Below are 15,128 nucleotides of genomic sequence, written 5' to 3' on the forward strand. Positions count from 1 at the left end.
GCTTGCTAATTTTCATCCCCAAAAAAAACTACCAAAAAAAAATTTTAGTTGGGATTACATTGAATCTGAAGACAAGATGGAGAATATCTACATCTTTACAATATTGTAGTTTCTAATGCTTGAACATGATAAATCCCTCTATTTACTTACATCATATTTATTTTTTCTAAATAATATTTTACTGTGTATGTGTGTTTGTGTATAGAAGTACATCGGTCATTAGATTTATTTTTAGGCATTTGAATCTGATGCTACTTTAAATATTATTTAAAATTTTATTTTCTAATTTCTTGCTGCTTAGATTTAGAAATATAAATGATTTTTGTGTACTGCTCTAGTGTTAATTAACTGCTATATGCACTTATTGATTCTAATAGTGGACCTATAAATCCTTTTGGATTTTCATTCTACATATAATCATATTGACCATGAATAATGATAGTTTCCTTCCCAAACCGGACATCCTTTACTTATTTTTCTTGACTTCTTGCCCACGGTAGGACCTCTAAGATAATACTTAATATAAATATTGGTAGTAGATACCTTGTCTCATTCCCAACCTCAGGGAAATGATTTTTCTCTTTCATTATTTAGTGTGATGCTACCTATAAGCTTTTTTGATAGATAGACTTTGTCTGTTGAAGGAAGTTCCCTTCTATTCCTGTTTTTCTGAGTTTTTGTTATGAATAGGTCACTGAATCTCATCAAATGCTCTTAATTCATCAATTAAAGTATTATGTTATTTTCCTCCTTTGTTCTATTCATGTAATGAGTTATACCGGTGGGTTTTTGAATAACTAAACCAAACTTACATCCTTAATCATACTGTGTGGCTTCTCTTATATATCACTGAATTTGGTACGTTAGCATTTTGTTTAGGATTATTTTGTATCTAGGTTCATGAAAGAGATTGGTATAATTTTTCTTTTTTGTAATATTCATATAGGATTTTCTCTCAGGATTATGATGGCCTCAAAAACTAAGCTGACTGTTGTTTTCTGTTCTCTGAAAGTGTTTATGTAAGACTAAAATTACTTTGTCCTTTAATGTTTAGAAAAATTCCTTAGTGGAGCTATCTCTGATTGGAATTTTCTTGGGGATGGTTTTTAAATAGAAATTTAATTAATCAAATATAAGAATATTAATAAATTCTATTCCTTTTTATATTATTTTTGGAAAAGTTGTGTTTTCTTTTTTTTTTTTAATTTTTTTTTAAATTTATTTATGATAGTCACAGAGAGAGAGAGAGAGGCAGAGACACAGGCAGAGGGAGAAGCAGGCTCCATGCACCGGGAGCCTGATGTGGGATTCGATCCCGGGTCTCCAGGATCGCGCCCTGGGCCAAAGGCAGGCGCCAAACCGCTGCGCCACCCAGGGATCCCCGAAAAGTTGTGTTTTCCTGTCAATTTTCCCACTTTATTTGATTTACAATTTACTGGCAAGAAGTTGTTGATATTATCCTTTAATGTGTTTGTAACAAATGAGTAATCTGTAGTGATTGCACCATTCCTACAAGTGATATTCAAAATTCTCTCTCCCTCTCTCTGCATCTTTCTCTCTTTCTCTCATCATTCTTGCCAGGGATTTATCTTTCTTATTAACCTTTTTTAAAGGATCAATTTTAACATTTATTTATTCTCCTTGCATTTGTTGCTATTCCTTTTCTTTTTTTTGAACTTTTATATGTTATTTGTTTCTTCTACTTTTTAGGATTCTATTCAGCGTTTTCTTTTTCTTTACTTTTTGAGATACTGAAATCATTGATGTTCAGTCTTACCTTCATTGCAATATATGCACAAAGAGCTATGAACTTGCCTTTAAACATGAGTTTTATCTGCATTCTACAAGATTTGGTATGTTCTATTTTCTGTTTCAATCCAAAATATTTTTTAATTTTAATTGTCATCATCAACCAGTGTAAAGTATATGTAAATATACTTTAAATTTCTGGGCATTTGGTGATTTTCTATTTTTTAGATAGATTTTTTTTTAGTTAAATATCACTGGAGTCAGAGAATATGCTCAATATTATTTCCTTTGAAATTTGTAGAGGCATACTTTATGGTCCAGGGTAGCGCATTTTATAAATAATTAAAAATCTATAGAACATAATTTATATCTACAGTTTTGGGGTAGAGTTTCCTAGATATATCAGTAAGTTCCATTTTGTGAATCATGGTGTTAAATTACCCATCTCTGGGGCACCTTGGTGGCCCAGCCAGTTTAGCATCTACTTTCAACTCAGGTCATGATCCCAGGTTCCTGGGAGAGAGCCCTACATGGGGCTCCCTGCTCAGTGGGAAATCTTCTTCTCCCTTCCCCTGTTCTTGTGCTCTTGCTCACTCTCCCTCTCAAATAAATAAATAAAATCTTTAAAAAAAAAAAAAGTAAATTGTCCATACCCCTACTAACTTTTGTATGCTTCTTCAATCTGTTACTGAGAGACGCATGATAAAAGCTCCTTTTGTGGTTGTGGGATTTTTTTCTTCTATTGCCTATGTTAATTTTTGTTTTGCAAATTTCAAAGCTTAAGTTATATAAATCATATAAATTATATATAATTATATAAATTATATAATTATATACATATAATATAATATATTATATATTTAATATATAGTATTAATTATATAATTATATAATATATATTATTATATAATTATATAAATTTTTGTTTTATAAATTTCAAAGCTTAAGTGCTTACCAATTAATACTTTTATATGTGAGATATTGAAATCTTCAACCATAATTTTTGAATTGTCTATTTCTTTCTTTCAGAATATATCCTTCATATGTTATGGGTCTCCATTTTTAGCTGTATAGTTTTTAAATCTTCCTGAAATACTGATACTATACTATTATAAAATGTCTCTTTTATCTTTGGTAATAGTTCTTATTTTAAACTCTATTTTGTCTGACATTAATATTGTTACTTCAGCCTTCTATGAGATCAGTGTGGGGCTTGAACTCGACCCTGAGATCAAGACCTAAGCTGAGATCAAGAGTTGGACACTTACTCAACTGAGCCACCCAGGTACTTCTACTTCAGCTTCTTATGGTTACTTTTGTGTGATTCTCTTTCATCTACTATTTGATAAAGTCATTCCATTGTCTTTTGATTTCCTGTATTTCTATTGTAGACTCAGGTTGACATCTTTGCTCCCCCTTTCATGGTGTCTTTTTTCTCTGCTGTGTTTTAAATTTTCTTTGTCATTGGTTTTCAACAGGTGCCTAGGTGTTGCTTTGCTGTGCATTCATCCTGGTTTTTCGGTTTTGTTTTTTTCTTCTGTTTTTTTGTAGCACCTGCTAAATCTGTTGCTTAATATTTTCATCATTTTTTAAAAATTCCTGGTCATTAGCTTTTCAGTTATTCATTTTTCTTCATTCTCTGTCTGCCAAATTGTTTGCCAGAGTGATTATACCATTCACTGTTTACACTAGCAAAGCTATGAATGATTCAATTTCTCTGTATCTTTACCAACATTTATGTTTCACTATATTTTTGGTGTTGTCATTCCAATAGGTATGTAATGATATCCCCATGATTGTAATTTGTATTTCCCTGATAGCTAATCATGCTGACCAATTTTTAGGTGCTTATTTCCCATTCTGTATCCTCTTTGTTGAAATACCCCTTCATCTCACTTATGATTGCTATGTCTTCTTGTTGAATTGAACTTTTTATCATTATGCAGTTTCCCTGTCTCTATTAATGTTCTTTACTCTGAAGTCTTTTTTTACCTGATATTAACATAGCTATTCCTTTTTTCTTTTGATTAATGTTGCATGATATATCTTTCATCCTTTTACTTTTAACCCGCCTATATTACTTACTACCTTCAAAGTGAGTTTCTTGTAGATAACATAGGAGTCATATTTTGTAATCCACTTCGATAATCTCTATCTTTTAATGGGTGTATCTATGCTATTTATATTTAATGTAATCATTGATATATTAGAGGTTAAGTTTACCTTTTTATTTTTTGTTTTCTTTATGTTCACTGCTTTTTGTTTCTTTTTCCTGTCTCAAGTGGGTTACTTGAGCATTTTTTAAAGCTTCATTTTGATTGATTTTTCTAAAATATTTTTTAGTATATCTCTATAGCTTTTTAAGTGGTTGCTCTGAGTGTTACATTATATATGCACAACTTATCACAGTCTTCTGGTATTGTACCTTGGGGCCCCAGGTTTCTAGGTAGTCTGCTTGCTTTTCTTCACCTTTTAGAGTCTTCTTATGTTTGTTTTATGTGTAAAGCCCAGAGTTTTTCATTGTACTTAGTGAAAAATATGTTTACTCCATTCTCCCAGGAGTGAAAGTCCAGTTCTAAGAGTTCTGACAAACATGTACAATCATGTAACCACCATCATACCTACATTTAGTTCAGTTCCACCATCCCCCCGTATTGCCCCTGTTCCTTTGTCAACCCCTTCCTTCATCACAACTGGTCTAATTTCTGCCCCTATAGTTCTGCCTTTTCCAGAATGTCATAGAATCACATGGCATGTAGCCTTTTGAGACTGGCTTCTTTACCTTAACATAATGTATTTGAGAGTTAGCCATGTTGTGCATATGAATAGATTGTTCTTTTTTAATGCTGGTTAGCATTCCATTGTACTATAGTTTATTTACCCATTCCCCAGTTGAAGGATATTTGGTTGTTTTTAGTTTTTGGTGATTACAAATAAAGCCACTATAAACATTCACATACAGGTTTTTGTGTGAACACAAATTTTCATTTGATTTGAGAAAATAAATAGGAGTAGGATTGCTAGATCTTATTCTAAGTATGTATAATTTCAAAAGACATTGCAAACCTCTTATTTCCTCAAGTGGCTGTACCACTTTTTATCTCTACCAGCAATATATGAGTATTAATAGTTTCATACATGTTTGGAAGAATTTGGTTTTGGGTTTTTTTTTTTCCCATTGTAACTAGAGCATATGGTATCTCATTGTGATTTTAACTTATTTCCCTAATGACTAATAATGTTGAGTATTTTCATGTGCTTAGTTGTCATCTATATATGTTGTCATTTATGAGGTCTACTTGAAAATCTTATGCCCATTTTTTAATTGGATAGTTTGTTTTCTTATTGCTAAGTTTTGAAATTTCTTTACATATTCTGGATACAAGTTTTTTAATCAGAAATTTGATTTACAAATATTTTCCCTTATTGTACAGCTTCTCTTCATTCTCTTAACTGTATCTTTCAAAGAGCAGGAGGTCTCAGTTTTGAGCAAGTCTAATAAATCGATTTTTTCTTTGATGGGCTGTGCTTCTGATATCACAGCTAAGCAGTATTTGCATAACTTAAGCTCAAAAGACTTAGTTATATTTTTCCTAGTAATTTTAAAATTAAATTCCAGGCATTGTTTTTGAAAAATTATAGAGATAATTTGAGGCTCTGGATGATGTCACCTTCCTTCTAGAGAGAATATACTTCAGCTTCTGTCAGGCAATTAAGTTAGAGGCCAATCACTTTAATCTGATTAGGGATTTAGATGACTCAAATCTTGGTTTCAGTTTTTGTGAGAGCAGATATATTTCTTGTTTGCCCCCAAAGCTTAAGGCTTGATGGGAGGCATTAAAAGCCTAGAGTTTTTATCAGCTCTCCTTTTTGGTGGGCTTTAAGCCTAAATTTTTGTCTCATTAGCCTTGTGAGCCTACCAAAAGCTCTACTTAGCTTCTCTTCATTCCAGACGTTGCTTATAAGTCAGCAAATGGCTCAGGAGAAATGTTTAGCCAAATGTCAGGCTCTTTCTGTGCTTCTCTTCTCTTCTGCATCATAGCCCCTCAAGCACAGAAAGTTTTTGGAAGCTCTAGGATGCTTTTAAACATTTTCTTTATTCAGCTTTCATACTTTTATTCAATGGGAGGGTTGCTATGATATAAACTAGTCTGACATAGCCAGAAGCAGAACTCTTCCCTATAAACTTTTTTGACATTGACTTCTCTAGAAACATTAACTCAGAATCTCAAAGATGAACTTTCTTTTGGAGCAATTAGCCTATATTGGGAGCCGAGACATTATAAACCTATAGGATGTAGGAAATGACTTCATTTCCCTGCAGAAGCTGAGGTGAAGAAGAGTGATCGTCTCTCCAATATTTCTGGGAGAATGTGTTTCACCAACTTAGAACGAAAGAGGCTGATACTTAACCACCTGCAGCAGCTTAATGTAACAACTTCCTTTGCCTAAGTAGCGTCAAAAATTTAATTACTTTCTCCATCAGTCATTTTATGTGTTTATCCCCCCACATCCGTATGCCCTCAAAGGGCTACCACCAGCAAACAAATCTGTCAAGTAATATCTAGCATTCCATCCAGGGCTTAATAGTGTGGTTCCCTAGGATGATCCAGGATGAAGGAATTTGTCTTCAAAGTGTCAGACAAGAGAGATAAAGTTTCCACAGTCAACACTAAATCTTTGATAGCAGCTCAAAAATAATTGAAATAAGAAACACCAGATATGAATGCACATGTATCAGCTTTCAAAATCAAAAGTAAAATCCTTCTAAGAATCCTGAATGAAGACATTATGGGATTTGTCAGGACTGTGCACTGACAATTGGGAGCAATTCCAGTGAGATTATAAGCAAAGTGAGTGAAGGTAAGTTTTATACAAGATACAGAAAAGGAAAAAGAAGAAGGTAGAAAAGGAGAGCTCTTAAAAGTAAAAGATATGTGTAGGTCATAAGAAGAAATGAAGGATTTAGCTAAATAAGGAGCAGCTTGACTAAGAGGAATGGCTGCTACAAAGATTCATAAAGTATGAGCTTTAAAAGATGAGTACCAGATACAATCAGTGTCCATTTGCTCCATATACAGAGTACATATACATATACAGTGTCCAGAGCCTGTGGGATTAATTGACCAAAGAAGACTGTTAGAATTCCAGCTAATTCATTGAGTGTCCTTGGGAAGGTCACTTATTTTCTCTAGGATTCTGAAAAAGTTCTAATGAAATCATCATTTGAGATCTTAAAGGTCTGTAGGGTTGTAACACAACTTTAGATATTGATATAAGGAAGTATTGGACCTATAATATATTTTCCTTGACATTTTGCATTCAATAAAATTTACTGTGATGGGATTCAGGCTGCTTTTTTTTTTCTCATACAAACATGAATTGTACAACATATCTTTTTCTGTCGCTCATCAGTCCCTTAGTATATACAAATCAGTCCTTTAATATATACAAATCAATCTGTAAATATAAATACATACAATTTGCAGAGAACCTGGATTCATAAGCGTAATTGCTGTTGGAAGTCATTACTTCAGACTCATACTGAGCTAAGTTTTGTGGATAATTTCACCTCCTGTGTAGTCATTTTTGGATGAGTGGCGTATTTACTTCACTCAAGAAGAAAAGAGACTTTGTCACCAAATATTTATGGTGACAAACTAAAATTTCACATCAGCAGTTTTGAAAGACACAATGTTAACTCCATCCTTTGCCTGGTGTCACCTTAACTCTTTTTTCATTGTTATATTTCTAACTGGAAACAAAAATCTGAAACACTGAAAAATCTGAAACACTGAAGTTATAACAACTTGAAAGCAATTTATGAAGCTGATCCTGAAACTTCTGTGTTCCTTTCAGAGATATGGTGGTTTATCTTATTTTTAAAGTCCTGCCCCTTACTTAAAAGACAGCTAACATTAGGTACTTGCCTACAATTATCTTCTACTCTCAAAAACACTGTTTAGCGACAGAGGAGGTGGGGGTTTTTGAAGGCAGCATAGGACAACCCTAATGTCACACCAACGAGGAATCAGAATTCACCCCACATGTAAGCCACTTATCCAAGAGGACACAATCTTGTTACCAGCCGAGTCCTGCTCCTCTGGTTCCCTGTTAACTGTTGTTTGAGTCTGACAAGTTGATCAAGTATTTAAGGGGAAACCCTTTTACCAGGTCTATGGACAAAGTTACAAAAAAAAAAAAAAAAAAAAAAAAACATGGCTCTTGTCCTCAAAATTAAAAGCTTCAGGACAACCAAGTTCATGTGAGTCTTGGACCACATAGCACCCACCCGGGAACTGGGGAAACATCCCCACTCCTGAATATCCCCCAGATTGTCTGTTGGGAGTGATTTTCCCGGACCAGGGGAAGTTGCTCAAACCCCCTGTGTAGTAAAAGTACTAGAAATCTGGAGTTAACGAGTGCCTGGCTTACTGCTGGCTTCATGGTGCTTTCTCACTACATTAAATAAAAGGAACTTGGGAGACAAAGTAAACTAAGTTGAAGAAGGTTCACCTGTTGCAAGGATCATGAAAGGCAGCATGTCAGAAGGTTCCTGAACAGAGGGCTTTGAGAAATAGTTATTATTGACAGAATGTATTCTTCAGGGGGAAACAGAGAAAACAGTCATGGGTCTGAACATTGCCCCAGGAATATTTTTATTTTAAAGAGTTTTAAAACTTTTTCAGGGGTATCTGAATGGCACAGTTGGTTAAGCGTCAGACTCTTGGTTTCAACTCAGGTAGTGACATCAGGGTCATGAGATTGAGCCCCGTGATAGGCTCCACACTGAGCACAGAGTCTGCTTAAGACTCTCTCCCTCTCCCTCCACCCCTCCCCCCTCTAATATAAATTTTTAAATCTTTTAAAAGGATTTTTTATAGTTTTTTATATATAAAGAGCTAGCACTATTTCTTTAACCAGGTAGGTGTCTTGATGATCTATTCAAAGATCACGTGGTCTAACCTGATGAAGCCCTCCTCCTTCACGTGCCGATGGAAGTGCTGGCAGCTCATATTGAGGCTGTATTCACAGATGAGTGCAGTTTTGAGCAAGCAAAGCAAAAGAATGGGATCCTGCAGAATTTTTATGAATTGCTTCAGCAGAGCTTTTTGGGGTTCGGTTGAGGCAAAAGGGGAGAGCTAGTGTATGTATGTGCTTTTCACATTTTGGGGACACAGTTTCAGTGCCTTCCGTTTTTTAAATGTGTTGTTTTTTAAGACCTTTACATGGTCTTTACTATGTCCCAGACATTGTTCGTCGCAGCTTGTCAATCTGAACTCGGTGACTCTCAGAATGATCCCATGAGGTGGATACTATCCTTGTATTACAGACGAGGAAACCAAAGTGGGAAGTGAAATAACTCACTCAAAGTCATCAGCTAATAAGTGGCAAAACTAGGATTTGAATCCAGGCTGTCTGGCTCTAGAATTGGCTCAGCCACACACCGTGTCACACTCACTCCTTGCTGTGAGGGACAGGATGAAGTCCCAACGGAAATAAAGGCAACCTTTTCTCATACCTTTTCCGGCAGGTTCTTGAGGTGTATCAGGGCTTGGTCTAAGCTAGACCTTTTCATTCCTATATATGTCCTCCCGTCATTTGAATCATCACTGATCATGCTCAGAAAGTGATGCGTGAGAACCACTTTAGTTCATGGACACTCCATTGGTAGTGGAAATTGCCCTCTTCCCTGACGGGCAGTGGGGAAGGGACCTGGGTCTCTCCATGGAGGGCCTGAGGAAGCCTGCCTGGAAAATGTGGTAAATTAGTATTCAGGAGCTAAGCTGGCAAATTGTTCTGGCACACATGTGTGAAGATTGGCTGATTAAAATAAGGGTCTAGAGGAGAAGGAAATGCTAACTCAATGCAGGTAGCATGATTATGTGCTGAGCATTTTATGTACATTAGCTCACTTAATTCTCATAATAATTTAATCAGATGAAGTTAAAAACTATTATCTATGTTGAAGTGGAGGTTTTAAAGTTTGGGAAGGTCAACTATTTTGCTCCAGATCACAGCTTCTGTTAACAACAAAGATGGGTTGGACCTCTTGTTTGAGGCTCAAACCATGGTCTTTCAATCCCACCGTCCCACAGCTGCACCAGGACCGCTACAGAAGCCGAGCTAAAGGCACACATGCTGTGGACGATAGTAAGACGACACAGAACCCAGCACAGCCGGGCCCCAAAGGAAGTAAGAAGCAAGATGATGTGGCTCGTAAGCTGTGGCCGAGTGCACAGGCATTAAGAAGCCTATGATTAGGCCTGTGGCCGATGTTGGAGGCCACTGCTAGGATCCCTGCCAGAGGGACCCGCCTGCCTGGGCTCCTTGGAGACCCAAGACTATTTTTTTAAAAAGGCAGTTGAGCTCGTTTTGGGCAGGCCTCTGGTGGCCATCAGGGGAGCGGGTGCCCCATGGAGGGAAGCCTGGTAAATAGCGCTGGACTCAGAGCCCCAGGGCACAATGGGAGGTGCTACTCACACACGCAGCCGCTTCTACCACCTGGACTGTGTGTAAATGGAAGGGGTAAAGAAGGAACTTAGAGATCTGATAATTCAGGTTTTTAGACTGACACTGTTTGTCTTGTCTATGTTATTTCTATACTCCAAGTGATTGTTATGTAACCTTGAGGGTGGAGATGAGGGTTTATTCTTGGGCTCATGCCCTTATTTCAGGGCTTTTCGTATGATAAGAGTTTCATAAGTGTGAGAGGAAGGAATAAATATTCCAATTATATATTGCATATGTTTGATTTTAATTATACACTCAATGGCACCTGGGTGGCTCAGTCGGGTAGGCATCTGCCTTTGGCTCAGGTCATGATCCCAGAGTCCTGGGATCGAGCCCCACACTGGGCTTCCCAGGCAGCGGGAAGCCTGCTATTCCCTCTACCTCTGCCTGCCATTTCTTTGCAGCTTGTTCTCTTTCTGTCAAATAAATAAATAAAATCTTTTTAAAAATTATACATTCAATAGCAAATCAAACTGGGACCACATAAGATCAGTATTCTGGTTCCTGCCTTTTCTTCTATGTTTTACAGGGACTAGAAGCACTGAGTTCGTATTTAATATTTGTTCAGTGGGGTAATGGGGTGCCCAAGTTAGTCGTATTTATGCACATGAGAGCATCTTGCAGTTCTTTGCCTTGCTGGTGGCATTGTGCGTACACACAACTTTGCAGTAAATGGAGCCCTTCTCTGAATTTCACAAAACCAAACTGAATTTAAGATACTCTGAGACTTACAAAAGGATTTATTTTTGCTATATTTTAATAAGCCAGAGACCTTCTTTTTAAAGAAAAGTTCTCAGGATGCCTGGGGGGCTCAGCGGTTGAGCATCTGCCTTCGTTCGGCTTGGGGCGTGATCCTGGAGTCCCAGGATGGAGTCCCACATCGGCTCCCTGCAAGGAGCCTGCTTCTCCCTCTGCCTGGGTCTCTGCCTCTCTCTCTGCGTCTCCCATGAATGAATGAATGAATGAATGAATCTTGAAAAAAAAGTTCTCAAAAAAAAAAAATTATCCCAAAGTTAATTTACAACAAGCTACTAAGTTGTATCACTTCCTGCCATGAATAAAACTGAATTTTGGCTTTTCCTAAGAGTTATGGAAATTGAGTAACAAATATCTACCATTAAAACTCAATGCTGAAAAAAAAAACTAACATCCCTCCAAATGCTCAGCTTTTGCCTCCGTCTTCCCAGTTCCAGTCATCAGCAGTCTAGTTCTCAAATTCACATGCTAGCAGTTGAACACAGTAAAGACAGGAGAGAAGGGTTTGCTCCTAGAGAGTATAGCTACTATTTCCTCAGTAAATAAACTGAATCTGTTTTCATTGATATCTTAATTATTTAAGATCTTCCCTCTAGCAAGTTATTGAAAAACTAAATGTTATGTTTGTAAGATTTTCTAAACCTAATGAAAATTCATGATATAGTGATTAATGAGACCTCAGTCCTGCTTTACAAATATGTGGTCAGCATTGCCAAAAGTCATTCTAAATTTACCAATAAATTAAAAACAGAGAAAAATGTAACAAATAAAGGCAGTATGTTTTTCTCAATGTGACTATTGAGAAAAGAACTATTAGAAAAGCACTCACAGAATGTCCCCCCAAAAGATTTCATGGTTTGTTACTAAACCCCATGCAAGCAATTTCAATTACCTTTTTTTTTAGAAAAATGAACTTCTGTGAAAAGAAAGAAATAAAAAGCCTATGCCTTCATGCAGAACTAATCCATGATATAAAAAAAGCCAGACAGACTAAAATTAAAAGAAAGCATTATTATAAACATATAAATTTGGCTTTCACTTGGGACAATTTAGTAATTGGGATTAGCAATATTAGAGACCCAGAAGTTAACATGGCCTGATTTTTTGCCCACTGATAAGGAGTTATGGGGGGTAATGCCTGTGAGTGACTAGCCTGGAGGCAATTAAATAATTGTCGTCTCTAAAGTTGACGTTTCTTTTATTTTTAAGCCACTAATTTATATATTCAACAAATATGTATTTGTTGGGGCCAACCACTTTTTGGGGCCTGGAGAGTCAGTGGTGAACAGGAAGTCCTGGCCCTGACCTCAGGGAGTTCACAGTTTAGGAATCCACTAACTCATATTGACTTTGGCATCCCCACACCAGGAGCACTGCCTGTAAGGAACTGACTCTGACATCAGCCCTGCACAGACTCAACCAGAGGAATGATACCCACTTCACAAACCAAAGAAGCTCAAGAACATTCCCAGAGTCACGCAACTGTTCATTGTTATGAGACATGTCTCTGTCCCCTGGCTTCTGCCTGGGTTGAATCTGGTAAAATTACCCCTCTTTGATTCATCACACCAGGAGGAACACTTGAAATGAGTGGAAAGTTTTGAGTTGAGACTTGAAAATGAAGGCACCACTGTCAGAAACATGGTAGCTGAGGGGAGGACCTAAAGTGGGATGAGATGGAGATATAGATCTAAGAGCTGTGAAGTGGTCCTGAAACTTGAGGACACAAGGCAAATAAAGGGACCCAGTGCTCCCTGACAAGAATAAAATTAGCATTTATTAAATTCCTGGCCCTGTTGTTAGCATTTTGCATATACTAATTCCGTAAAAACAAAATAAAACAAACAAACCAAGCCTATGTGATAGCTTTAATCTCCACTTGACCAATGAGGAAACTAAGGCACAGAGAAATTAAGTAACTTGCTCAAGATCACCCAGCTAAGAAATGGCCATCGTGGGATTTGGAACTCGGCAATTTGACCCCAGAGTCCATAACCTTGTCCATTATGCTATACTAACTCTCTAAAGAAAGAGAGATCTAAAAAATAAAATAATATAAAAAATAAACAAAAGAAAGAGATCTAGAAGATATTTGTCTACCACTCAATGTTCTTTTTGCTTTTTCGGTAATATGGTGTACACGGTGACAGCGGCCTATTTCACAGCACTGCTATGGGCTTTTATAGAAGATTATGTTTTCTTCTTTCTTCTCGGAAAAGTTCTCAGCCATTCTCTTGGGGGAATAAAAGGTGGTTCCTATATTCCATTTGCTTTCTACTAGCTCTGCCTCAACTGCATATTTCCTGGTATTCTTTTCCAAGCATTAGCCTTTTTGACCTTCAAAATCAATAGTGTTTTATCCTGAGGGGAGCTCAGAAGTCAAAGCAGTAGGCAAGTATGTGACTGTCATTGTCTATAAAAAATGCCATAACACTGGTGGTACTCTGACCACACAAAATGGAATTTGCCTGTATGGAAAGCAAAGGACTTTGCTCTAAAATAAGAGGTCTAGAATTCTTTTGGCTATTAAGAATTGGAGGTTATAAAATTACATTACCGCTAAGGCTATGGGTGGATGAGTTCCAGGTAACCTGAGCCAAGAATCATTGTGCTTGAGTTTGCTGGTTAGCCAGGCATGAGTCTATCTTGGAACAAGACGCCTCAGTTTCAGTAGGCCAAAGTCAACTTCCAAAAAGAACATCAGGGTATTATTTTAAAAATCAAATAGAATAGGAGTAGAAGTAAAGCAGATACAAACCAACGGTAGGCCAATATGGGAGCCCAGTCTCTTTACCTCAGCTTAAAAAACTGGGGTAAACTTCCTTAGCAGAGTAGCATTGTGAAGAATTCTAAATTTAGCTCATGATTTTCTCTGAATAAACTAGACAATGCAGAGGAGGAGAGAGAAATACATTTTTGAGTTCTCTCGTGCCAAGCACAGTGCTAGATGGGGATTTGTTCACTTTCCAGAACTACTTCTAGCTTTACCAGAGTTTTCTTTGAAAGGTATGTTTTGTCATTCAGCCTGAATTACTCATATTGATACTTAAGAGTTCCCTAATTGTGTTCAGGAAAAATCAGCAGCCATATGGGTTTTAAGAAAATGAATATTTTATCAACAATGAGTGTGAAAATGGTAAAGTAATTGTAGTTTGAATTTCATATTGCCCCTGTTATCAATTCACCAGAGTTTGTATGTGGTTGGAAATTAAGTTAATGTCATGGGATTTGGTGACTCAGAAGTGCCATTTTTTTAAATGTCCTTAAAAGACTCCATGTAAACATTTATATCTACATATTTTAACTGTTCCAGTTATTGTGAGTCTGACTCGATTAATCGCAAAATCCAAATGTCAACACTGGAAGGAGGCTTGGAGATTTACAGACTAGAGACCCTAAAAGCTAGGAATAAAATTCACAGGTCAATTCATACCCGGGGAAAAGTTCAATGTAAACAAACAAGTTTGACCATTTAACCAGGATTAGGCCTACCATACTAGTAAAATGTAGGATCATCTTTTTTTAAATGTAGTTTTGAGGTCCCTTTCTTTTAAGGAAAGTGGGTTCTCATCAAACTCTAGGGTTTTTTTACTCAATTTTACACTGAATTAAAGGAGAGATAAAGTACCCTCACTGCCCCCCCTGCTGGGCCACATACCCAATAATATAGTCTTTATGAATAGAGGTCAATGCATAGAACATATGCCCATGGTCAATGTGTGTTTTCATGGGCTCTGGACTGTGTGGGCTGGGGCACCCCAAGTCAGACTGCCTTCTCTAAAGAATACTGGGGCTTGGTACATGTCCTTCATATTTGAATCCATTAGCCTACCCACTTAGGCTAACCCTACATAGAGGAAGTATTTTTCAAAGCTTTCAATATAACTTAAACACAGTGACAACTGCTTGTGGCATCTGGGCTGTCAGTGCTGTCAATGCCCCAAGTCACTCGAGCCATGGACAGCTCGAATTATGTGACAGAACAATCATACAACTCTGCCTTTTCAACTCTTTTAAATTTTATTTGCTACCATTATTCTTTATCCTGCCATTGGTCTTAAAAGAAGAAGAGAAACAGGGACTCTTAAAGAGAAAATAGTCTTCAAAGC

General features: G+C 36.8%; 1 protein-coding gene across 25 annotated transcripts in view; it reads left to right on the plus strand.

Annotated features, from left to right (window-relative positions):
• The window catches only part of PJA2 (praja ring finger ubiquitin ligase 2), a 223,438-nt gene that overhangs the window by 52,252 nt on the left and 156,058 nt on the right, over positions 1–15,128 (plus strand). For 6 of the 25 annotated variants that reach the window (XM_072736620.1, XM_072736611.1, XM_072736607.1 and 3 more), the window contains exon 2: positions 2,939–3,034. The exons of the other annotated variants lie outside the window; for them this stretch is intronic. The gene's annotated coding sequence lies outside the window, so the exon portion shown is untranslated. The remainder of the gene's footprint in view (positions 1–2,938; positions 3,035–15,128) is intronic. 25 annotated transcript variants of the gene reach the window in all.

Source organism: Vulpes vulpes, chromosome 14, assembly GCF_048418805.1.
Source record: "Vulpes vulpes isolate BD-2025 chromosome 14, VulVul3, whole genome shotgun sequence".
Classification (NCBI taxonomy): Eukaryota; Metazoa; Chordata; class Mammalia; order Carnivora; family Canidae; genus Vulpes; species Vulpes vulpes.